Below are 26,665 nucleotides of genomic sequence, written 5' to 3'. Positions count from 1 at the left end.
TCTCACAAGGCACCAGTTCTGTAGGATTTGGGCATTTACGGGGACAATTATTAATTGTAGCCGTAAATCACAAAATGATTCTTTTAATGGCTTTAGAATCCAACCTTGCGATTTAACTCAATCAACGCACACACACAATGACTAATACACGAGGATACATTTATTAATACATAGAATATGCATGTAAACCTAACAGATCTTATCGTGAGGGTTATCAGAATACAAAAGATATACAGTATATTCATTCAGTTACAAAGAGTTACACATATCAAGAGGACATACGTTCAGTATATCATTCATTTAGACCGTTTCGTAAATGAACTTGGTTATAACTTCACATTGGATACTCAAAACAAGTACATAACTCTTAGGAATTAAATTGATATCAACTGGTTGGGATAACAATTGAATTCTCGAGCTGTAATGCATTGAAGTTGAATACTCATCCAATGTCTGGGGATTCAGATCTACTGCGGGCTCTCTGGCTCCGTGCCAGGCTGTGCTGTGCGGCTTGCGACGGTGCGCTGCTGATGCTCACTGACCGGCTAGTTAGTGTTGGCTTTAACTAGCAAAGTTTGTGCACAGGAGAAAAGATGACTGTGGGTCCCAGCAAGTCAGGAAGAGGACCGGTTCGTTCCTGATGAAGCGCTAGTTCTGAATAGTGATCCAGCTGTCCACAGTTCCGACCTGTTCACGAGGCTTGCTGCTGATGCTAACCTCGGGTGGATCCTCGGGTTACTCTCTGGCAACCTCCGCTCTAGACTCTTAGAACAGAGGAAAGTTCTGGCACTTGGACACACTGGCCATTCCGTGGTTGTCCGGGCTGAGTCTCAGGATGGTCAGGAGGTGCGCTGCGAGAATGTCCTGCCCATGGGAGCCTTTCTGCTCCTGGGCCGTCCTGCCCTGGAATTGTTCTTCCCCTTTAGAATAGTCTTTCGAATAGTCTCAGAGCTCTGTGTTGCCTGTTTTTACCTGGAGGAACTTCAGCTCGTTCATTGGCTGAACGTTTCATGGGCATCAGAATTCCACGTGGGTTACTCGGCCCTACCAGTCCCTGATTGGTTGATCAAGGTGAGATATGAGTCACTTACTCCTGACACTTAGGAATGCAGTCCTGATGTCCATCTGGCACTCCCTAGACAGATAGGCGCCAATGGATGACCATTGATCATGATAGCCAGGCTTAGCTAAGTGCATCCCCATTTGGGAGCTGTCCCTTATCAAAAGAAAACATCTTTAAATCAGCCTGCATGAATAGTTTCTCTGTGGCTGCACCACAGAGATGAACAGAGAGATGGGGCCTCACTTGGGAAAGCACAGCAACACTTAATTCTGTCTTATTAACAAGCATTGCCGCTACACAGGATTGTGCAAAGAATACATCAGACAGTCTGAGGTCTCTTGGTCAGAAAGTCCAGTATTCAGTTACAGAGGGAGGTGTTAAGCTCAGTTTTTCTATCAGTTTCTGGGGGATGATTGTGTTGAATGCTGAACTGAAGTCAATGAACAGCATTCTTACATAAGTGTCTCATCCAGATGGGACAGGGCAAGGTGAAGGGCGAGGGATACAGCATCATTGGTAGACTGGTTGGGACGAAATGCAAACTGGAGGGGGTCCAGAGAGGTGGGGAGTCTGGACTTAAAATATTCCTCTTAAATTAAGAAAACTATAACTAAGAGCTAGAAGATAAATTCTTCATAGCAGAAAAATCAAGGTAGGCCAGGAGCCATACTGTACCCATTAAAAGAAACAGGTTATAACTGCATGGTTGCTTTGTTGGCAAACTTCTCATTTTCTGGCACATTCCCATTTTCCTCTCATTGTGTATTTTCATTGTGCATGTCTTGTGTATTTTTTTATTGTTGTTGTGCTGTTAAGCACTTTGAGAATCCACTTTTAAAGGCGCTATATAAAATAAAGTTTAGTATTAGTATTTCCCCTTGCCACATGTAGTATCTGTATCCATCCCTTCCATGGATCCTTTCCATCTATGGTTCTTTAAAGACCAAGTTTGATAGAATATTGATAGACTGAATCAGCTTATACAGTTACTTATACCTCAATTCCTTCTCATATCAATGATTTTCAGTCTAGATGTTGGGTGTTTCTGTTGTTCTTTGTCACTGGAATATGTTGTTGCATTTCGGGTTTCCCTGTGAATCTCACTGAAATTGTAAATAGAAAAATACATTGCTGTAAGAATGTTCTATAAGTAAAATGTTGTGCTTGTGAGCTATATTGTCGTTTGTGTGTTGCACAACAGATATATGAGTGGCCATTTTTATTACATTATGAAAAAATAATAATTGTTTTAAATGACCTTTTTTTTAAAGTTAAAATGGTACATTTTAGTTTAAAGGTGGTATACATCAAAGCAATGTTTATTTCTTCGGACTTATAAGAACAAACTGTAAAAAAAAACCTTAGCAAGAGGGTTACTTCATATAAAAATGCAACTGCATTGTGACGACAACCTATTTTTTCTTCCAAGCTATTACACCACGCTGAAGGAAAAATACCACAGAGAAATGTCAGTGAAATGCAGTATTTATTTCTTTTAAAGATTTGAACTTAAATGCAAAAGGTGATTTAGAACCAGTGTGCCTTTACAATTCATTCATTGCTATTAGTTGATGTGGAAAAGCCTGTTTAAAAGCCAAAGACACAACATAAAAAACATTTAGATGGCAAAATCTAAGAAATGCCAAATATTTAGAGCTGTCCATATTAGCTATATTTGCTTTACATTGACCATTCTGCTAATCTGTTCCATTAAAGAACATACAGTGATTGCTGTCTGATCCCTGATCCTGAACTGAGCATGACACTAACATCCAGGCATCAGGTGATAATGAAGGTGTCCAATACCTAGAATGGATTGAAAGAGTTTTAATCTGGGTAGTGCTGCCTCACACTATTGTTGTTCTTAATATTGCTATACATACAGTATCAGACCTCCATATGATCAAGTTCTTAACTGAAGTTCAGGAGGGATGATGCTAACCAAGCCGTACAGCCCAGCTGTTCTAAATCATTATTATTCTGTCATTTTCCAAAGCTATTTATCAAATACCTCTTTTTTTATGTTAGTTCACACATCCATCTTTCACCCTATCTCCAGCTTGGGGCATACTCGCCTCCTTATCCTATGGGTAGGGGGATGGCCCTCAGCCTCATGGGTTAAGCCAGATTTCACTATTCTAAAATAATCACTTCAATCACATTTAATTCTTGAGTTAAGTCTTTAAGTCTTTCTTCCTTGTATACTATCTAATCAATCCATTAAACTTAGTAAATACTGATTTAATTACAAGGAATGGGTAAAACCATTAAATAAATTAACACATTTATTTAGAAATTTAGAGACTCAAACATACAGTAGATCTATACAGTAATATCAATATGTATTTCTTTGAGTAACCACAAACATTTTCTTCTACCCATTGTGCTGCCTTTAACTGATTTAGCACAAGCATATTGTCTATGGGCTTAACTGAAATAGAACAATAGACAAATATTTAAAAAACACAAAAAGAGAAACTTCAGATTGGCAGCAGTGAGAAATTTGTTTTCTGCCCAAAGAGAGACAGGAATTCAGTTAGCATTAATGGTATTTGTAATCTGACACAGACATTTCTCCCTGGAAATATTCCACTGGACAAATTCCTTAAAAACATGTAGTGAAGGGGGGAGCAATTTCATCAGTAAGCCGCATGAGACAAGAATATTTTCCCAAATCCACTGATCCATAAAAGCAGAAAATGCAAGAGCTGAAAACACATCATCACAATTTTCACACAGCCACAAAAGAGAATGCACAGACAGGAAGATCAGTATGTTTTGCACTCTGTTTTACATTATTTTTTAAACAAATGACAACCTGAACAAGAATGTAAAGTTATATTGGCAGATAATATTGTATCTATAACTTGATAATTTGAGGTTGAGGTTGATCATTTGATCATTTGATCATTGTAAACTCAATGGCTGACATAGAGATGCATTTATTTAAGATGTGATTCAATACAAATCAAGCTATATTATCCTCTGGAGGAAATTTGTTTTATGGTACATTCCAATACAACAATGCAGATACAGATAAACTTTACGAAGAAAGAACACCAACACTATTTTTATAAATGGTGTGAAAATATTTGTCCCATCTCAGGTTTTTGCCTGTAGTCATTGAAAACTTCTATAATCTGAATATTTATTATTGAAGGTTGGAGGGGTGTTGCATTTTTCCTAAAATCAGTGATCAGTTACTTTGTTTTCAAACCATTTAATTGCAAAAGAAGTTATCAAACCACTTAGAAAAATAATTTAGAATGGGCCCATGATGATTTTCTGGGTTCTTTAAAAATGGTAAAGGTTGTGTTATCAGCACATTAATAAGATTGTCTGTGTGTTTGCTTTTACTATCTTTACAATCATTAAAATCATGTACAACATGTACAATAAGGTGATGGGAAACCCACAGGTCTGTAGCTGTTAGGATCACTTGGCCTGGCAGTTTTAGGAACAGGAATAATAATAGATTTCTTCCACAGAGATGAAATGCTTTGTAAATTTAAGGGCATCTGAAAAAGCAGGCTAAAATTTTCACGAAGCAGATCTGCACAAGATGGTCAAACTCTTCCACACAATCTGTCTGGACCTAGGTGTCTTAAATCACCTAAACTGCCTACTCTCTGTCATATTAATTTTAATAAACTCTCCAGATACTGGGTAATCATTGGTATTAACTGAGGTGGTTGTAGGTTTTAATTCAAGATGGGTATAAATCACATTTAAATATTTTTTTAGCTGTTGTTCTATTTCCTTGAAAGGTTTTCCAGCATTTCTAAGATTTAATTGTGAATGCATGTGTAGTTACACATATGAAAAAGGCATAATTCTACAAAACAATGTGGTTAATATAATGAAAATACAATTGATGATGGCATTAAACTCCCCTAAGAATATCATTTACAACTAAAATGCATTAGCTTTTCAGGTGGAATTGCTGCTCAGAATTCTTAAATTTTGTTTCTGATATTTATAGGAGCCGAAAGGATTCTTGTCTTTTTTAAGGTAGGTGAAAACTTTTGCAAAGTTTCCCTCACTTTTTCTGTTAATAGAAAATAGGTACATTTGGATATTAATTAGGAAGTGTTTAATGTAATATTGGCTGCACACAATTCTGTTTGTAAGTACAAGAGATAATAATTATGAAAATTAGGTGGCACAGTCTTAATTTGTAATTGTAATTCTTGTTTTAATTGGTTTTTGAAATGGCTTAGTGGAAAGAAAATTCTTCACATTGATGTGAAGAGTATATTCTACATACTGTACACACAAGGTGATTACAAAGTCAGTTTTGTAATTCCAGTTATATTGGAAATTAGATCATAGAATCTTATAAATCTTTCACTCTGAATTCAGTCTCCAACAAAAGTAAGCACAGTACATGAACTCAAAGTGAGTAGAGACAAGTTTGTTGGTGTCTATAAATATGTTTATAAAATGTACAGAATTTTTTTTTTTACCAAGTCCGCTCTAAAATTATTCTTAAACCAGCAATGTTAATATATATGCTGAACTGCACATAAATAATGTAAACAAAAATTAAAAATTATATCATTTGAACTCTTAATCTATTTGTACCTGCTGAGATTTATCTATGAAGAAAGTGTATTTATTGTTACAAGGCCATCCATCCGCCCTGTGAACAAATAGTTTGAGTAATAATAAATTAATAAACTAATACATCAAAGTAAATTTCTAACTGTAAAATAAAATATCTGATTAATTGTTTTAAAGAAGCATAGATGTACAGTATGCACAAAAAATCATTTACAGTCCTTTTATATTGTAACTTTCACGAAGATGTGAAGGTTAACCAAATGTCTGTAACTATCTAGAGCACTATTACAGTACTTTCTAATTACAGTTTACACTTTGTGATAAAAGGAAGACTCATTGAAATGATTTAAATAACACAATGGAATGATTGTTCAATGATTATTCATTATGAGGATGAATAAGTCTTTATCAAAATTGGGCTGAATTACAGTTTAAGAAAACAAACACATACAGACGTCCTACCTATTGGATGTGATATTTTCATAGTCTACACAAACAGGACGTAAGAACAGTATGTCAATACAGCATGTTTGGTAATGTCCCTAGTCCACAAAAGCAAACAATCTACCAGCAAATTGGAAGAGGTAAACAACTGATCATTTGTTCTCTGAAATATTAGGGAGCATTAATAATTAAAAAAAAAACTTTGCTCTATTCACCAGTGAGTAGTAATGTGAAATTTTCCATTATTCACATCCTGAAGTACTTTTGTAAACTTTTTTATAAACTGAGACCCAAGTCAAGATTAGATTCAGAAAAGTGTGTTTGACCATGAATCTGTTACATATCTTGACTCTCACAGCTTCTAAAGAAACTACAGCTCTACCTCTTGAGTAGCATCAGTCTGCTGTACTGATTGAAAGCTGACAATGTGAAAGGGTTTGCACTTAATGTAAAATGTTTACAGTATGTGTCTAAATACCTATCAGGCTATGAAAAAGCCTGGTTATGTATAATACAATATAAACGTTATGGTTATAATATTTGGTCTTTAAATTGGATGGTGGAAGGTCATCATCCACCTTGTGAATTAGTTAAGTGGCTGAAGTGTTGTCTTGATGAAGCCGTGTGATTGACTAACAGGACAAAACCAAAAACCTCTTTCCTTTTGCACAGACAATCAATCAATCATCATCTTTGGACAGACACCCCCAGCTTCATAAACCTTATTTCAGGTTGGTTTATTACACCAGTAGAATCACAAAACAGCCAACTTTAATTTAGAATGAGATGTTTTCTGTGATTCTTATGATCTTTGTAAGTGTGCTTCACTTTACTTTATATTTAGACCTGCTAATACATAAAAAAACAGTTAACGACACGAGAAGTGTCACAACTGAGACCTAAGAATCTGAATGTTAAATATATCTTCCATTCTATGTCTGCCGGACAGTCATGCACACCTGTAGCAACCTTCTCCTTGTTCATACAAAGTACAGAATAATATGCAGAAAGATTTTGTAAATGAGAACCTTAGCTGGATACAAGTTTTACCTAAACCATTTTGTATCTTTTATTGCAATATTTACTCAATTTGTGAGTTTGCTCTGTACCTACCTCTGTTTTCCTTAAAATACGAGGATGAAATGACGGAGCAGGTGTTTACCCATTCGTATGAAAAATTAAGTGCTCTGTTCTATATAGTATTATTGAGCTTTAACTGAAGGATTTAAAATCATTCTGTCTATTAATATTCAATATGTATAGGTCACTAGCTTGTATTATTCGCAGTTCATTAGTGGTAGCCCTCTTGAGATTAGAAAAGTCTAAGCATTGTCACAAGGAAGCTGTCAGCAGCTAAGCCTTGTAAAAGCACTGGAAAGACCAAACCGCATGCTATTACATCAGGTTATATAGCTTCTCTATTTGTTTTACTAATTGGAGGGGGCAATTGAGTTTAAAAAACCTATTAAGGTTCATGGTACTTGACATATATTATATCAAGGTCATTACCCGTACATTTAGGGCTTCAAAAGATATCTCCATATCATAATGAATAATATAAAAACATTGATCTTCATGGTGTGGGAATCTATTAGATGTTGTGCTTCATTAAGTGTTGCTGACTGGAGGTTGTTCAGTACATAGAAATGATACTGATGAACATAAGGCTGAGAAATAAATATATGTGAAGCAGTCTGTTTTAGTATTATAGTAAGGATTAAATCACTACTCCAGGTGCAATATTAAGAGATATTAAGAAATTAAATTAACATTAACATCTGATTTAACTTCAGATTAGTTTTGCATGGTCAGATACTGGAAGCTTTTAAAGGCATAGTAAACACAGATGGCTTTCATACCTAATTTTTACAACTTTGTGCACTGATGAAATATTTTTACTTATCTTCTAACAGTACAGTAAATGTTGAATGTACTTTCAGCTCTGAAAATACCTAGGAAAGCAGTTTAGTTTTGCATTTTGCATTTGCATCTAATCTTGAAGTACTGTAGTTATATTTATATGAATAGTCATTTTACAGTATTTATTATGTTTCTCCTTCCGTTGTATTTGGTATAAACAGAACATTTCAGTTCCTTGGCAGGATTTATGCTTAGTTTTGACTTTTATATTGAGTAGAACTGGCATTTTATGACATTGAACAATCTTTTAGTAAAATGTTATTGCAGATTACAGTGTATTTTGCATTACATGAAAAATCCTAAAATTACATGAACCTTTGACAAAAATGTACCTTGAAGGATCTATAACCAATGTATACCTGAACTTAAGTATTACAAAAAAAAAGAATTTACAAGCCCTAAAATATAAATAAATGTATTTACATCTACCTTTACCTTATATCCTTATAACAATAATGGCCTTACCATAAACTCTGCAAGATAGTCTGGTGTCTCAATTAAGCATTAATGCATTCAATGAGCAATTAATGATGATAATCAATTATCATAAATAAACCATTTTTGTTCCATATAAGTTCACCTTCAGTAGATATAGATTTTTTGACAACAGCTGCTGTGAAAAATTAAATCTTTCTCTTTGTATCCATGAAATTTTTGGGGCTATGTATGTGGCAGCATGGTAGCTCAGACAGCAAGGGTGTCTAGTTCCTGAGCGGAAGGTCCTGGGTTCAATCCCAGGTATGGGACAAACGATGTAGCTTGCTCTGATTCCTTCCAGATGGCTCTCAGGTCCACTTAGCCTGCTTTCCAAATGAGTACTGGGGGTTAATCCTTCCAAGGGTAATAGGCTGGCCAGAGTGAGATGCTGACCACATTACTTCCACTTCCAGTGTCTGATGGTCAAAGAAAAATGGTGGCCCTTGCCTCCCCATTCCCCATGGGCCTGAAAAGAGACCTACCTATGTGTATGTGTCTTTGCCACAAAGACAAAGGCCCTGCATGGCTGACAGTTCTGAAAAACATGAAGCCAAACTTCACCCAGGTTTAGGTGATGCCACATGTAATAGAGTAAGAGTCTGGACTGGCTTGCTAAATCTAGTGATATACAGTAGTAGTATAAGAGGAACATTGTTTTAGAAGAATATTGTGATATTAAATATCAGTTAATACTGTATGTTAATTAAAAGACACTTTTTAATAATAACAGACACTTTTTAATTTTTTTAATTAAAAAAATCTTTAAGCAAAAAAATTAAGAATATGAGAACATTCAGAATATGAGAATTATCATGACCTTTTATGTTTACCTGTACATCGAGCATGCAGTATATTCTGGTTGACAGCTTTTTTATTGAAAATAGAAAAATCCCCCTTCTATACATTTATTATAACCGTAGTTTTGATTTTTTTGTGCAAAAAAAATCTAACCACTATACATTAAAATTGGAAACTTTTAAAGGATTCTTATATATAGCCTCAGGTAATGAATGCATGAGATTCATTTTTTAGAAATGTGTTATTGAACATCTTCATAAATAGAAGGCATGATGGAATCATTCATAAGTTCCATCCATCCATTTTCAATCCACTTGTCTTGGACACAGTCATTCATACTTATGAATAAGTACAGCAATATTTCATTTGCATTTGCTTGCATCTGAGAGGTAGCTAAATGCTGAATATTTCTTACTCTGTGAAGGTAAAATCAGATACTGTCAAGCCTGATAAAGTCTTAATGGAATGTATACCCCCTGGTGGCAGCCATCCCATAGAAAATATAAAAGATTTATATTTTAAGCCACTTTATGACAAAATACTAGCACAAATAATTACCAAAACCAAACAAAAAAATAATTCACCCTTCTATTCTTTAACCTTTTTATCCTGTATAGGATCCTGGGAGAATTCAGAGCCTAACCTGGTAATCAACAGGTGCAAGGCAGAATACAACATGAATGGGACAACACTCCATCGCAGGGCACACATTCACAGTAGGGCAAACTTCCCCAGAAGCCACTTAACCAACCAGCCTGTCTTAGGACTGTGGGAGGAAGCTGGAGCACCTGAAGGAATTCTATGTGAACATGGGAAGAACAAACAAACTCCACACGGATAGCATCCCAGGACTTGAACTCATCAGAGCCCCAGATCTGCAAGTCAGCGATGCTAAAAACTGCACCACTGTGCTGTCTAAATCGTTTAATATCTGACAATATACACTGTACACCAAAGATGATTTAGTAATAATAAATATTGTTGTCGAGCCAAAACACATAAATCTAACTCCCTTTCTCATAACAGTTGCATATACTTCCTTGTAACACTACAGGCCTTTCCCCGTTCCTGTCCCTCCTGGCTTTTGTCATTAATTGCACAGTAATGTATTTCAGTTTTCCATTTCAGGCATATTTATAACTTTTCTTTTAGCTCTTAAAAAGCTGAATGTCAGAACTTACCTCATTCAAGTGTGCTACTTTAGCTGAAATATACCCAAGTGAACTTAAACAAAATGTAAAAAATAACTTTCATTGTGGGGGGTGTTTGATACATTGTTATTCCTACTGTATGTGTCTGTTCTTCATAAATTCATCACATGTTTAGAGCTGTTTAGACAGAAGAAAAGGAGCAAACATTTAATTAAATAACTTAGGAGCGTTCTGTATAATTAAGCTGTTGAACAATATGCTTGAAGTAGAGTATTTTTTAACCAAGAATCCAGGAACAGGTAAACAAAAGTCAAACCAAGAAACCAGAGTAATTAATGAAAAGAATAAGAGCTGGTGATTATCACCTCAGTTGCAAAGAAAACCAACAGACAGAGAAGTCTCCCTGACACATGATTGAAAAGAGCTATAATATTCTATATACAGTATACAGTAGCATGTGATACACTTACTTATTTACAGTCCCTTAAATGAGAGGTCAGCAACTTGTTCATGGCAGTAATATTAGTAGCCATAAACAAATGTCATGTTTTTGGTTTATTTGAATGTAAAGTGAGTTTCTGTGGTAAACTTATATGTTTCTGTGATGAATAAATGCCAAATCCTGATGAATTAATGAATTAGAGCATTAAAATGTTAAATTTGTGCATCTCCATTTTTAGTGAAGCAATTTCACATTAAACAGTAATAAATTAACTATTTTTTTGGAATTGTTTAAGTACTGTAGTTGCAGCCTTTGAATTGTATGGATTTCTAACCTTTACCTTTTATTATACCGTATGTATATACTGTACTGGCTATTTCAATAGCCAGTTAACTTAATTCTTTATTTTAAAAATTTAAAAATATTTTTCCTTAAGTACCAGCATGTCATTTTTAACTGAGAATAAATACTATTTAAATCTAATCTGCATTTTGTATTAACTAAGATCTTATTATGTCAAATTGTTCCTAGAAGGATGTTCAAAAATCTTAGGGGTTTTGGAAGCACAAGGCTCAAGAGTCAGGAGTGTGAGTCAGGTGTAAGTGCCCGCCAACATTTCTTCAGCAGCAAATCAAAGCAAGACTCTTGGGGTTAAAGGCAAAAAACAAGATCAGCCAAACACTGTGGGAGGAAGGTGGATGAGGGTTAATGAAACATACATAGCATACACCACTGATAATGCAAATACAATTTGATTTTAATCAAATGTGCTTGTTCCGATGCTATTTTCATCAGCACTTTAATCTGATGGATGCAGCAATTCCACCAATTGAGCTGGTTTTAAACCTATTGTACGTATGTGCTTGATATAGAACACTGCTATGGTAAAGCCAACAAAAACTTTCAGTGTTTTCATATTCACTTTTCATCTTTTAGAAACAATTGTATGGCAATCCTCCTGAATGTTAGCCATTTGCTTTTAAAATAACAGTGAATCCAGAGAGATCTGTGTTTTCAATACAAAAAGAAGCCTTTTAGCTTTATCAATGGTTAGTGAGGGATTCATGATGAGGAACATCTGATAAAAAATCAATTAGCTTTGATTGATAAATATGATGAATTTCAACATTGGTTCAAAGTACCTGTTTTGAAGTAACATTCTACTGTCCTCGTTACCCAGGGACTGGTTCAGAGTTCACAGCAATTAGCCCCATTGATCAACAGCTGCCATTTCTAAGTGTGAAGGAATTAGAAATAAACATTTGATGATGACAAAGGAAATGATCTCAGACATTAGGTACAGTTCTGAAATATGGTAAAAAAATTAATTTAATGTCAGAAAAGTTGATCATGTATTATCCTTTAACTTCATGTTTAAATTTTATTTATTTAAAGGCACATGTTGTTGTTTCAGTTTAAAATTTGTTTGCATGGAATGTTTAGATATCTGTCTGTATTTAGATGGAGCATTTCGTATGAAGTAGGGGAGGCAAGATTTTGCTTTATTGTAAACACCATCAAATCTATGAAAAACATACTGTACATTGTTTTGTTACTGCATACTTCATAGGGTTTTTTATTGTTATTCACATAATGACTTACTAACAACAGTTTAAAATGATGGAAATTGTAAAGAGAAGTAATAGTTTTATTCATATAAATATATATACTAATTCACAATGGTGAGACCAATGTTTTAAAACTGAGGAAAGACTTTAAATCTAACAATACACATTAAAATTAAAGTGGGTATAGACTTTAATTATCTTTTTAAAAATTAATACACAACAACATTGTGCTAGAATCAAAACAAGAAAATCATTCTGAAATGGTTGTGTTCAGCTTATTACTATGGTTTGTTTACATGCTTGCTTGTTTTATGTACAAAACTAGATGATGTCTCATTATTCCAATTTCTTGATACACTCGCAATCATCCTCCTTTGCACTGTCAGTCATTTCTGAAATGCTTGTACCTCACACTCAGCTTGAGTTGGGTGCCGCAATATCTATATAATTTCTCCATGATGCACTTCCCCACAAATTAAACAAAGTAAACAGGAAATAAACACATTCCGTTCAGCTTATGTATTTCTATACACTCTAAATTAAATTCACTATAATTGTATAATTATGTTGCAACATATATACACCCACATTTTGTAAGGAAGGATGTACAAAATAAAATAGTCTAATAAGAATTATTTTAATTTTAATTATTATTTAAATTATAAAATATATTATAAATATATTTTAACTGTATTAATATGTAATTGCATTTTAACTATAGGGTATCAGTTATACATGCAAGTTTCTGAGAGATTTTGTATTGATTTGTTCTTACACAGTGTTTTTCAATCTTTATGCAGAAAATTTAGACCATTTTCTTTTAAGCTAATGGTTAATCTGATATATCTGCTCTTTTTAGTACAAAATGGCTGCTTGGTACATTCTTGATGCTCATTACAGATATGTACTGTAAATCCTGATTGTCTAAACTGTGTAACACATTTGTACAGAGGTGTTTGCAATATAATTTATATCTATTGTATCTAAAATCTATATTTTATATTGAATTATTTGTATCACCTAGAAAAGTGCATCCTTTAATTTTTTTCAAAGTGGAAAAAATGAAACTGAAATCTAAATGGCAAATTACAAAAAAGGCAAATGAATTGTAGTCACTCTCTGTTTTTTTAATATATTCTTGTGATTAAATCAGAAGATCACCCAAAGTACCATTTTGTTGTAAATAATCAATTCCATACGCTCTTATCAATTAAGTTAATGGATAATTTCAGTACCACCCCTTGAACAGTAAGAGCCACACATTACCAAAGTAAAGTAATTTCTTCATTAATCAAATCTTTAATCTAAAAGTGTATCTGTTTTTTTATAGTTATTTTACTTATTTGATAACAAAATGTACAGTACCATTATGAAAAAGTGTATTGATTTTAATATCTTATACGTTAGACTACTTTCGTAGTAACATGACAGGTGTCAGTTGTGACACCTGAAGAAGACTTAACAGCCATTTTTTTATTTCTTTCTACTTTTTGACATAGAATTAATCTTTACTCATTCCTTATTATGCAATACATGCTACAACAGAAATCACACATATTCTAATCTATTCATCTAGTATCAAAAAGCTGCTGCTTTTTCCTGTCAAGGATCATGACAGTCCAGAGTCTATCCCAGATGCATAGGGTCTATACACAAAGACATCAATTAAGCTTGAACTTGGACTTTTGACACAGATTTGGGAAGAGTGGGCTCAACTTTCAACAGTTAGAGTTAGAAGAGGTTAGAAAACCATAATTATTGGCCCCTACATAATTCAGTTTTATGAAAGCCTCTAATCACTGCAGATAATCAAGAGTTCACTGCTTCAGATCTGGGCTTTTTCATTTACAGACTGAGACCAGGATTCCCTAATGTGTAGTTCACAATCAGATAAATGCTGCTGAAGCTGAGAGGGTTGGAATTTAGCCAGGATATCCTTGGCTTTGCATGCAACAGCTGCATCTGGTGTGCTGGGAACTAGTGAGCAGTGTTATGGGTAAAAACGTCAACACCTCTTTATCCTCTAGTCCTCATTTGTGCTGTTTGTACTGCTTCCACAAAGCGCAAACTTGCTTGATGGTGTCTGCTTTGATAGATGTATGTATGCTGCCTTCTTCTTTCTTGACTTGGTACAAGGCTGAGCATAGTAACGATGCATAGACAAGTGGATAGCAATCTTCCCTCCTGACCATTTCAAAGACCAGTACCCAAGTTTGTGGACACTGTGCTGAAAAAGGTGCTGTCCTTTGGGTGAGACATTAAACTAAGGTCCTGACAATTTAGCATTTAAAAATCCCAAGACACTATATAAAAGATAGCTATTTAACATATTTGGGATGAAGCATATAGTGTTATGTTATTATTAACACTAGTCTGTTATTCTTATTTATAAAGCAAATTCTGTAAATAACAGCAGTTTATTTTACTACTCACAGATGTTTGTAATGTATGAAAACACAAATTTAGAAGCATGTGTTAGTGAGTGAATGAACATGAATTACAGAATGTTAATGGATGCATCTGTTTCCTTTACATATTATATGTACAGTACTGTGTATGTAAGCAAGAGTATTTTATTTTAAATATTAAATTTACAACTTAAAGATATATGTTAGAATATTTGTAATTCCTGGATATTATTTATATATTTTATATTTATATAAATTATTATTTTCAGTACAATATTCAGAGTAGTTGTATTTTACACTGAATTATAGTCACAGTTGCTTTTATCAGAAATTATTAAGTAAAAATCCTGAATTTTCCAACACTCACCAGCATTGGTAATGCCTGTTAAACATTGTCTTACATCTGGAGCTGAGGGATAATGGCCTTTAAAGCTGAAATACTGTGAAATTTATAATAATGAATGGAAATACCAGTTAGTTGTCGAACAGGATACTTGGGGAAAAGAGCAACTGGAGTTAGGATCTTTTTCAACAAAACATTAACCACTGAGATTTAGTCTTATGGGTTTAGCTATGAGGCAGTGACCTTGTGAGATATGAAAAGAAAAAAGCTAACATTATTGTAATGTAAATGCAGCTTACAGTTGGTGGACAAGAGCTTGTTCATACTCTGCCAAAACTAGAGGCTGAAAACATGCTCCTCCTTGCAATGTCATTGCACAAATATCAAACAATTAAAATAAATTATTCAATTGAAGATCTAATGAATGAGGTTAAGGTGTTTGTCTTAAACCTAAAGTTTACCTTTGATTTTGGCTAAACTGATGTCAGTGTTGTTCCGGTGTATAATAACTGATGATTTGTAACATTTAAAAAAAGAACTCCAGAAGACAAGTAGACGTTAAAAAAGCACATTCTTTCAAAAAGCAAAAGAAGATTGAAATACTGTATGTATATATATATTAAATGTATCAGTACAGTACATACTGTAGGGTATTTTAAAGCATTTGTATAGTGCCTTGAAAACTATTAAGCTCCTTCCAATTATGTCCCATTTTTAGAAATGGGAAGAAGTTAAATGTCAGCAAAAACTGCAATTAAAGATTAAAAAATAAAGACTTAAACTTTCACCCGGGCATTACTGACTTGTAGTTTCAGGGCCCTGGATTCAAATCTGGACCTGGGGTGCTATCTGAGTGGTTGTTTGTATGTTCTCCCTGTGTTCATGTGGATTTAATCTGGGTGCTTCCATTTCATCCCACAGTCCAAAGACATACTTCGTTAAAAGAAATCTGCAGTCCCAAATTCCTCAGATCTCGTTAACAAATCTTGATTGGTATGGCATAGAAAATTTTTACAAATTCTGAATTAAGTTAAATATTGGGAAGTTTGTGAAAGTACTGTATGGTTGCCAATGTTGTTGCAAACCGCTAGTCTCAAAAATTCATGCTAATTATGATGTGAAGTGGACCTTCCTGTACACTAGTCATTGTGAAGATTATTTGTAATGTGATGTAGTAGCAAATGTGATCACCATGCAGAGTTAACAAGTACTGTAGTATTGTTGGCAAAACCATTTCAAAGTTAAAAGCAATATTCCCATTGGATTAAAATTGTATTCGCAAGCCTGCTAGTTTACAATGTACAGTAATAGGGCAGCTTTACATCACCATAAGCAATGTGTTTTTGTGTCGTTCCAAATTGCAGAGTAGTGCACTGCACATGTCTGGAAATTTTGTCTGTTTTGTGATTTAAATTGGAAGTTTTACACTTTTTACTTTGTGTACTTTTTACTTTTATTTTTGTTTGAAATGCACTTATGAATGCTGATTCTTTCTGACCCCGAAATATAAAAATAGCATTGTATTTCCTCTTTAATTGAATTCTGGGTAAATTGGCCCTGCTTTGAGTCTGTGCATGTCTGTGTTTATGTTTTTATCTGCCCTGTGATAGACTGGTGTATCCCACCTTGTGTCTGTTGCTTGCCAGATAGACTCTGGCTCCCCTGAGACCTGTGATTTGGATATATCGGTTAAAAAATAGATGGAAATAAGGATGAGCATTCACACACTTTTCTATGGTGAACCTAAATTAGTTCGGAAGCACAAAACAATTTTAATAAATGACATTGTTACGACCCCAAGTGTCTAGGAGTAAAGGGGTGTAACATTTAGGATAATTTTTGGAAGCAGGTGGGTTCTGGTGAGGGACTAGGAAGCGTGATATTAAGGGTCAGTGCAAAAGTGATGATTTTAAGTTGAATAAGTGACTAGTATGAAATAAGACAATAACACACAGGGGTAAGGAACTAGAGTGGTGCCAAAGAAAAGAAAATAAACAAAAATGGAGCTGGCTAGGAAAGTGAGGGAAAGCTAACCTGACTACAAAAGAAAACCTGAAACACACGGTCTTCTGCATCTTCAACACCCTAGCTAACCTCCACTGACTACCCAAAACCATACAAGACAAACGGCACTCACCCGTACTAAACTAGTGATACTAATACAAAATCAACTAAGTGTGTAGAATGTACCCAACAACCTAAACTAACCTTATACACAAAAGTTCACACAAAAACACAAGTGAACTAGGAATACAAATAAGGGAAAACGAGAGTAATCAACAGGAAAAGGGTACAAAAGAACACAAAGGTTAAACATACAGTATAACACGTTAGGGTAAGGTAATGGCAAAACAAGGATAAACACACAAACAAACGAAAGTACAAAGAAGACTAACAGAAACAAACAAAAGCCAAAGCTATAAGAAAACACACACACACAAAGCAAAACAACAAACCAACAAAGGCGAAGCCGAAGCAAAATCAGAAACGACGCGAAACGACATGAAACGACACGACACGACGTGAAACAATAACCAAAGCCAAGCGGGTCCGAAGTCAAACGAAAGGCCTCTTCCTTCTGAAAGCCTCCATGTTATATAGTGAATAAGATGAGTTCTGATTTACCACCCAGTCAATACCATCCATACTGTCAGGCATGGTGGTGGCAGGAAAAAGTTTCGGGGCTGTTTGTCATCAGTATGGACTAGGAAGCTTGCCAATACATGTATATGAGAGGAAAATGAATAGAGGAAAACACAGGAAAACCTTTATAAATTGCTTTCTGTGTTTTACTATTTTTTCCATTCAACATGGATATTCAACTCCCGTTAATAAAACTCACATGGCGTAATCCACTCCCATTAATAAGGTGCATGTTCATGAATCATAATCATTCAAGTGTATCATGATACATTATTTATGATTACACAATCAAAATGACAAGAAGACCAATTAATCAATATCTGAAATTTGGATCCATTATTTTTCCGAAAAAATATTAATGTATTAATAATTTTACATTTCCCATCAAACGTTAGGAAAAAGAATGCACAGACATCCTAAGCCTAAAACTTGTATATCTCTTTGCTATTAAATACAGTTATCTTGGTGACAAATATTATTTTGCATGTATACCATAGAAAATGATAAGGACACTATTTCACAAATGTAACATTTGCTTCATGTCATTTAACTTCAGCATAAACCGCACAGTTGAACAATGTGCATAATTCCTCATAACATCAGAACTCAGTAGTGCTCATGTCCTTAAATAAATCTCGTTTATCTGGAATGACAAACATTCAGTATTTTCTGAGAAATATGTTTACAAATTCCACAATGTTGGGGATAAAGAAAGGACAAGTTACAGTACATAGTAGGAATAAAAGTAAAAGGAAGGGACTCTGTTAAGCACCGTTACAAATGAAAGTGGAAGCCATGATGGATCAGAATCCACAGCAGGAGCATTAAAATAAAGGACAGGGAACACGGAGAACAGAGCAATATGGTAGACAACAGGGAATAGAAGAGATTAGCACAATGAAATGCACAATTTGTTTTCCAGATGCAAACACAGTAATGCCATGGGGACTGTTGTAGACTGAAAAAGTTTTCAGAAACATTGCATGCACAAGGGGGTAAATTCAGCTCTTCTGCTCATTTAACTTGAAGTACTGAAACAGTACTGAGATGTACTGTAAACATTTGCAGTGACAAGCAGGGAGGATATCTCTTTCATTGAATTTAACTAGCTGTAAAACATTGTTTTATTAACTATAACAAGGTCATTGTATTTAAAGAGAGTCCTGAATTTGAAAATTAGACCATTGTGCAGAAAAGGGTACTGTATCTTGAAAGTAAGGGAAATAACACAATGCATGTTGCAATGTGGGGCGGCTTTTAGTTGCCTGTTTATTAACAGAAGGCAGAATCTGAAAAATCTATTTTAAAAAGACTTAAGAATGAAATGCAGAGATGTCGGAATACTTTGAAAATCAAGAATGGGTGATACAAAAGTAAAACCATTTCTGCTATGGAGATAAATGAAATTGAAAAGAAGGACAGAACTGTTTTATTATCCTGTATTTCAGGGTGAAGTGAAGAAGGAAATGGGAGTATTCTTAAAAATATAAAGATGTGTATGTCATGGATTTTCATAGTGATAAAACATTGCTTTATTTTTAACTTCAGTTGTACAGTCATTTACTTGCCCTTTAGCTTTTACTCTTTTTAAATTCTGAATCCCCAATTGTATTTATTATAATATCCTCAATATCTTTTAGAACTACAGTTGGTACGAAACAAGATGGGAGAGCGCATGGTAGATGGCTATTATGGTGGCACTCCAGCTTAAATTCACTAAGTTTAACATCCAAACATATGGCTAATTCAATGAGACTGTCTAGGTCCTGGGGAAAGTCTTTTTCTGCTATTTCATCCTTAATGATCTTAGTCCCATGCGAAAAACAGCAACGAGAGCTAGTTGATTCCAGGCGCACTCTGTTGCAAGAGTGCGGAATTGAATAACATATTCCACAACAGAGCAGTTCCCCTGTTGAAGCTGGAATAACTGGAATGAAACTTTGGTAAATCGAGCAGGGGCATAAAAGGTCCTTTTATTATATAAGCCACCTTACCCCATCCAAACAAAAAGAAGCAGGCTATAACTCAAACTTATGCATGGGAAAACCTCTGCATGATGCTTGCTCACCTGAAATTCTCTCTGGAGGCGGAATACTAGGTTCTTTAAACTGCTCACTTGCCGGGGGACCTGTAGGGGCAGCAATGAAAGCAGACACAGTCAATACAGGAGGGTGAAAAGCTGCATTCCAATTATCCAGATACTGCTGCATTGCCTAAACTTAAGAAAACAGCTGATTAAAGGTGGACATCAGCTTTATTGAGTTCTTGTTGTTGTGAACCCAGGAGATCTCCCTGACAGGCAAGAGCTACTTGGGTTGGATCTAATTCTGCAAAACCTGTGATGATTGAGTAGGATAAGTGTGGTTCAGAGTCGAAGAAATCCAAACACTAGACATAAGTGGAGTCAAAAACTACAGTATGTGTGGGTCAAAACTGAGAAAAAACACAAGCTAGAAGTCTGGAGCAAACAAGGGTCAAAACACAAGTTGAAGACCAGAGCAAGCGAGGGTCAAAACCAGAGACAGCAAACCAATTAGGGGACAGAGAAAGCTGAACCTGAACCAAACTTCAAGACTGAACAGTGAGTGACCAATGAAACTGGTTTAAATTGTATTCTTAATGATAATCAGCATAAAGTGTGGATGATAATTACTGAAATACAATAGAAACTTCAGATGCAAAAGAAATGCCAGAAATTCCATGATTAGGGTGTGAGACCCATTGCTGCACAGTGAACAAAAATGATAATTTTGAACCATGTACTGTAATATTACTGTGCCTTCACCATGTGTGTGATTTTCAACACTAACCTCATGACTACAAACCCTGTGACCTTGCACAGGAGAGAATAAGGTAATAGGCAGATTCCTCCAGCCCTCCCACCTTCAAACTCTAAACTTATCATGGTTACATGTACCGTGATACAAGGACCACAGCCTTTTATTACTGATTCAGCACTGATTGGAGGAAAGACACTGTAGGTCAATCACTGACGGCACTCAACACCTGAAATGCCTTAGAGGCGCAGAGGTTGCAGTGCACTGTACTGTATGTGTGAGCTAAGAAAGCCTTGGTTAACTAATTCTACCATCAGCAGAGCTTAGCTATTTTTTCACTGCCACATGGAGAATCCAGGTTACAGGCAGCTATTAAAATTATAAAGACTCACTCCATGATGCCTGGAAGACCAACTGCCTTTACCAGTTGAGACACATGGGCCCCAGCATTTCCTCAAAAACATTGAAAAGGAGATGTGACCAGGTTCATGACCATCAGTGATTTTACCAGTCCTTTCATTGTTTTTTCTATATCGTGTCTCTGTGCTGTTTCCAAGTTAAGGTAAACTGATGCCCTCAACTGCATTTCCATTCTGAACACATGGTGTAAAGGTGCATATACTGTATAAATCAAAATTATACTTGATTATTCTGCGACATGGAGTGACATTTACATTACCTGCAGATTTCATATCTGTGAATGAAGTGTCATAGCTGAGGCCAATATTGCATATATAAATAATATAATATATCTTTGACAGTATAACTTACTTCATAGTGACAGATGATACACTGCAGAATTGACCCCAGGATACAGATAAGATATATAATGTACAGTAAAACCAGTATGAAAATAAAAAAAGCCCTTTGACTTCCTCAATAACACCATTTGTTATTATAGATCAAATAAAATGCTTTTTATATGCTTTTGAATAAAAGAGTAGATAGTAGCCCTAGCTAATAAATACCATCAAAGGTCAAGAATATTCGTAATATTCATATGCCAAGGCTTTTTTATCTGGATATTAGTTTTGTGTGCAAGTGTCAAGATTACAGATTATCACAAACACAATCAGCTGTCAGTAATTCGCAATCACTGCTAACATCATTTTCTAACCTAAAAAATACTATAAATACTATGTAATCTGCTTCTCTTCCTGTCATACATATATTTTTGTATCCCACTTCAACCCATCTGTACCTTTGTTTTTCTCACTTGGTCACTCCTTATTCTCCATGGTGGCCCTAGCCTCATTGTCCTGTGGTCAGGAGCTTAGCCCTCAGCCAAGTGGGTTAATCCAAATTGTGAGTAAAATACTCCATAATCTTTGTAGCACACTCTTGGGTGTTGTTATTCCTAGTGAATTAGAAAAGAGACAAAATAGGGGGGCAGTGATAGGGACAGGAGAAGGAAGAGTGAAGAACTACTGTGGGTGTGGAAACATAATACTGTATGTGATCCAAAATGAAAATTACCCTTTTCATATAAGTATACAGGTATCTTATCAAAATTACATTTTTTTTTTTTAGCTTGAGACAGTGAAGAAGGTTCCATTGGACAGCCATTGGATATCCATTGGTGGGGTAGCTTTTTTCCAGGCAAATGTAATCAGGTATCTAGCTCATAGGTTAATTACAAAGAAACCAACTGGAATTTCATCAAAGAAATGTCACCAGCTGTTAAATCAAATAGTGCAGTTAGATCAGTTAGCATTTGGGAAGGTCTTAGAAGCATGTCTAGAGGTGATCTAGCTTGGGACAAGAACAAAACATTTGGATGTGAGTGGAAGCCTTAAAACCTGATTGATTAAAAAAATTCCTTCATTTAAATTGTGACAAGACTGAAGTCATGCTTCTTGGCACCTCCAATTGACTTTGTAACCTAATTCAGTATGCAAATCTTTGGATGCACTTGAATCTCAGTCTAAATTGAAGAACTGGTGTGGGGGTGATTTTTGGCCTTTGACCTACAGTATACTGTATGTGCAAAATGTTGTAAGGCATTATTTTTCCATCTTAGAAATGTCGCTAGACTACGTTCTATATCGTCTGTTTGTTGCTAAAAAATTGGTCAACACATTCATCTTTTCTAGAATTGATTACTGCAATACCCTGCTCACCGGGGGCATCTAAACCCACACTGAAAAAACTTCAGTATGTCTAGACTTCAGCAGCCACAATCCTAACCAGCTCACATGTAAGTGATTACTCCTATCCTGGAGTTCTCGCACTGGCTTCTTGCAAGTTTTGTGTCCTCATTCTAACATATTAGGCACTACATGGCTTGGCACCTCAGTACCTGTCTTATTTATTATCTTCCTACTCACCATCTCTGACTGGTCTCCTTTTTCTCCACCAAGCTGATCTACATACAGTACTATGGGTGATAGGACGTTTTCTTTCTATGCCCCAAAGCTTTGGAATTCTATCCCCAAGGATATCACCTTCCCTGAGCGCTTTAAAATCCAGACTCAAAACCTTCGTTTTCAGAAAAGCTTTTACATAGCTGATGTCTGTGCTTCCTCCTTTGCTTCTTCTGCTGCATTCAGAACCATTGTTTTTTTTAATTTTACTAACTCTTCTAACTTACTCTTTTACTCTTTATCTTTTATCTTACTCTTTTTTATTGTTATTTTTTCTTACTGTGAAGTGCTTAAAGAAGCTACTTTTAAAGGTGCTATATAAAATAAAGTTTATTATTATAGGCTACCTCTTCAAACAAGCAGTGAGTCCCCACAGTTTCAGTTCATTTCAGATCCATTTTATACAACATCTTGGTGCTTTCACTAACAAATCAGCAGAAACGGTGAAGGAAAGTTATTAAAAACAACAATTAACAGTTTGATTTCAGCAGCATAGTACCATATACAAGAATATGGAATATTAATATGGAATTTTACAACTAAAGGGAAATTGTGGTAGCTGAAAACAATTTTTAGAAGTATAATGTAATATATACCTAATGTACATACAGTACAGTAGATGGTAGTGGTAGCTAAATATAAAAAATACAGAAAACAACAGTATCCCTTCTGCTTCATAAGCATTTTATGCATCAATGTCTTTAACTCGGGAAGTTACGGTAGTTATTTCGGAAAAGTTTTGACATGCTTGTTCTATCTATATAAAATCTAGATACTTCTTAAAAAGCTGTAATGTTTTAACCTTTTTTTAAGAATATGTAATAAGAACACTGTACTTACTATTGTTATTGTTGTAAAAAAAGTTGTAATACTAATTTAATACCAGATGATACGGAATATTAATATAGAATCATGTAACTAAAGAAAATTTAGCAGCTAAAAATATCACTTGTAGATATTTTGGAAACATTTGACATGTTCGTTTTACCTATATATTTACACAGATATGTTTCTATGTAAACATAAAACAATAGTTTATGCATTAGCATGCATAATCGTGAGTGGGGGAGCCAGAGCCTATCCCAGCAAGCAACAGGACACCAGGCTATCACAGGCCACACACAGACACACACACCAGAACCAGTTTTCCCAGAAGCCACACAAACACTTGGAGGACATACAAACTCCACGCAGAAAGCACTCCAGGTGTAGAACTCAGGATCCAGTGCTGCAAGGCAGCAATGCTAACCACTGCCCACATGATAATCATAATAATCACATTTGGATAGTGGGCCCAGGGTTCTCGGCATCAGTCACCTACGCAGCTGAGTCAAGTACAAATACATAACACTCAGAATCATAATTTACATGATTGTGTAGAAGTGAATAATAACAATAATAGCAAAAGAGCATTGCTATTGTAAATCCTTGTGCAGGCTCAGGAATCTCTAAGCTACATTCCAAGGCAGTCAGTTTGCATGTGGGTATACAAAAAAAAGGCACAAATATCCCCACACATTACAAAAACTGTAAATACTATTAATTGATATTAATTTCACATTATTACTGATTACTTGACAGAGGTAACTAAATTTCCTTAACCAGTGAATGACTAATTCTATGATTCAGAGCCAAGATGAGGTCCACCAGAAGAAAAAAGCAGGCAACAGGTTGGAAGAAATATCTTATATTCGCTTTCTACAGTATGTCATACTGTTTCTGTTTAAAACACATTATAGAGGGAAACATCTCCCTATGTGAGTCTTGGGGAATAATAATAAGAATGATGATGATGATGATGATAAAAGTGTGCATTATTATTAACTTTGATTTATTCCTAATGAAATTAATTTCAGATAATCATCTTATTATGACTTTCTTATACAATAATATACAGTATGTCAGTATGTGTTGCACATCTACATGGTAAAACACTAAGCAATTGAGATGCCTTGTAAAGCTGGAATGGTTTCAAAGTAAACCTGGGCCTCCAGGCTGAAGCAAGAACTCACATCTATAGTTCATCGCCCACATACACATAAGGATAATCTCACTCATACAAATACATGCACACAAAATTAACTAATAATGGTAAAATACTGTAGGTACAATATCCTGAACCAAAAAGATCCATAATAAGTTGAGAGTATGAACTACCTTAATGATGGGCACAGTTGTCAATAATACCAGAAACATACAGTACTAACAATTGTAAATAATGTCTTTGATTAATACAGTATGGTTCATCACCTGTCTTTAAATGCACATTTTCAAGCATAATAATTGGAAATGATTCTAATATAGCAATTCTCAGAGTGTGTTTTATTCAGCTGGTCCACGGAAGGGTTGTATTATTATAGAAAGAAAGGTTATAGTTTAAGTTTATGGATCATGGACTATTCCCCAGCAGAGACCCTGGACAGGTATCACAAGGCACACATAGACACGCACACACTCACACTGGAAGGAAATCCATGGCAACATGGGGAGAACATACAAACTCCTCACAGATAGCACCCCAGGAATTAAATACAGGGCGCCAGTGCCGCCTTATTGCTATAATTATTATACATTGAAACATTGAAAGCTTTCTCCTAAGACAGCATTGCAGCTTCTTATAGAGCATTGAATGTATTTTGCACTCCATTGAATATCATTTTTTATTATTATTGAATGTTAGGAATATTGGCTGTCACGCCTTCATTCCACCACATTCTCACACGGAAGTGCACTCGCACTAATCACACTCCAGCCCTGAGCACTTCTGCTAAATGACACTGCTCCTGCCAATCAGCCAACCACGACACTCCATCAATCAGCGCACCTTCTCCCTCGCACAATAGTTAAACCCTCCAGAAGCCCCTGTTCTTTGCCTGGTATTGGTTGTTTGTTTGTTCACCTGCCTTGCCTTAGATTCGGTTTTCCTTCTTGCTCTTTGTTACTAACCACTGAACTCACCTTCGACTACGTCTACTCTCTTGCCCCTTCGGATTTGGAAGCCTACTCATTGACCTTCACCTTTTGTCTCACGGAACTGCCTTTTTGACTACGACTTCAGCCTTGCCCTATTCTGGATTAGAAACCTACTCTCCTGCCTTTTTCTACAAACCTCGGAACTCGACTCGGACTTCGCCTCTCGTCTAGCCCCCTGAGGTACCGCATAGGGTCCATCTTCCCATTTCCTCAGTGGGTCAATCCTGACATTGGCCAAATGAAATATCACAGATTCCCTATATGCACTTGACATCTGACCAGGTTAAGGTCAGGTTAAAGGTTCTTCCTGGAAATTGATCTTTGGACTGAATTTGCAGTGTCATGTCACCTGGTTACATCATCGCCTTCTAGTGTCCCCACGCCAGTTTCCATGTTAACAGATCTGGAGTCCCTGAGTACCTAGAATTGGTTTAGAGCCATGGCCCAGCCAGGTGTGGATTTCAGTCCATTAGTGCTCGGAGTTCAGTCATTGTGTTTTGACATTTACTCTCTTGATCTTTGTTTTCTGTGTTTAGAGTTTCTGGGGAATCATGTTCCGTGAGTATCAGAGATCATGGGGAGTCTCTGATGGTCAGCTCACAGGGAGCTAGACCCTCATTTGTCACGGTGAGACAGTGAAAGACCAGGTCATGTGGTCAGACACAAAATCTTAACCACAGAAGGGGAGGGTTCCAGCCACAGTCATAAAGTGAATTGATTAATGCTACTGAC

At 35.5% G+C, this 26,665-nt stretch overlaps 1 pseudogene; it reads right to left on the bottom strand.

Annotated features, from left to right (window-relative positions):
* LOC148830689 (uncharacterized) overlaps positions 1-26,326 on the bottom strand; it is a 71,604-nt pseudogene extending 45,278 nt beyond the window's left edge.
* Positions 26,327-26,665: the final 339 nt, after the last annotated feature.

This window comes from Atractosteus spatula, chromosome 7 (assembly GCF_055471065.1).
Source record: "Atractosteus spatula isolate fAtrSpa1 chromosome 7, fAtrSpa1.hap1, whole genome shotgun sequence".
In the NCBI taxonomy this organism is placed as follows: Eukaryota; Metazoa; Chordata; class Actinopteri; order Semionotiformes; family Lepisosteidae; genus Atractosteus; species Atractosteus spatula.
This window is presented reverse-complemented; position numbering and strand designations above follow the sequence as displayed.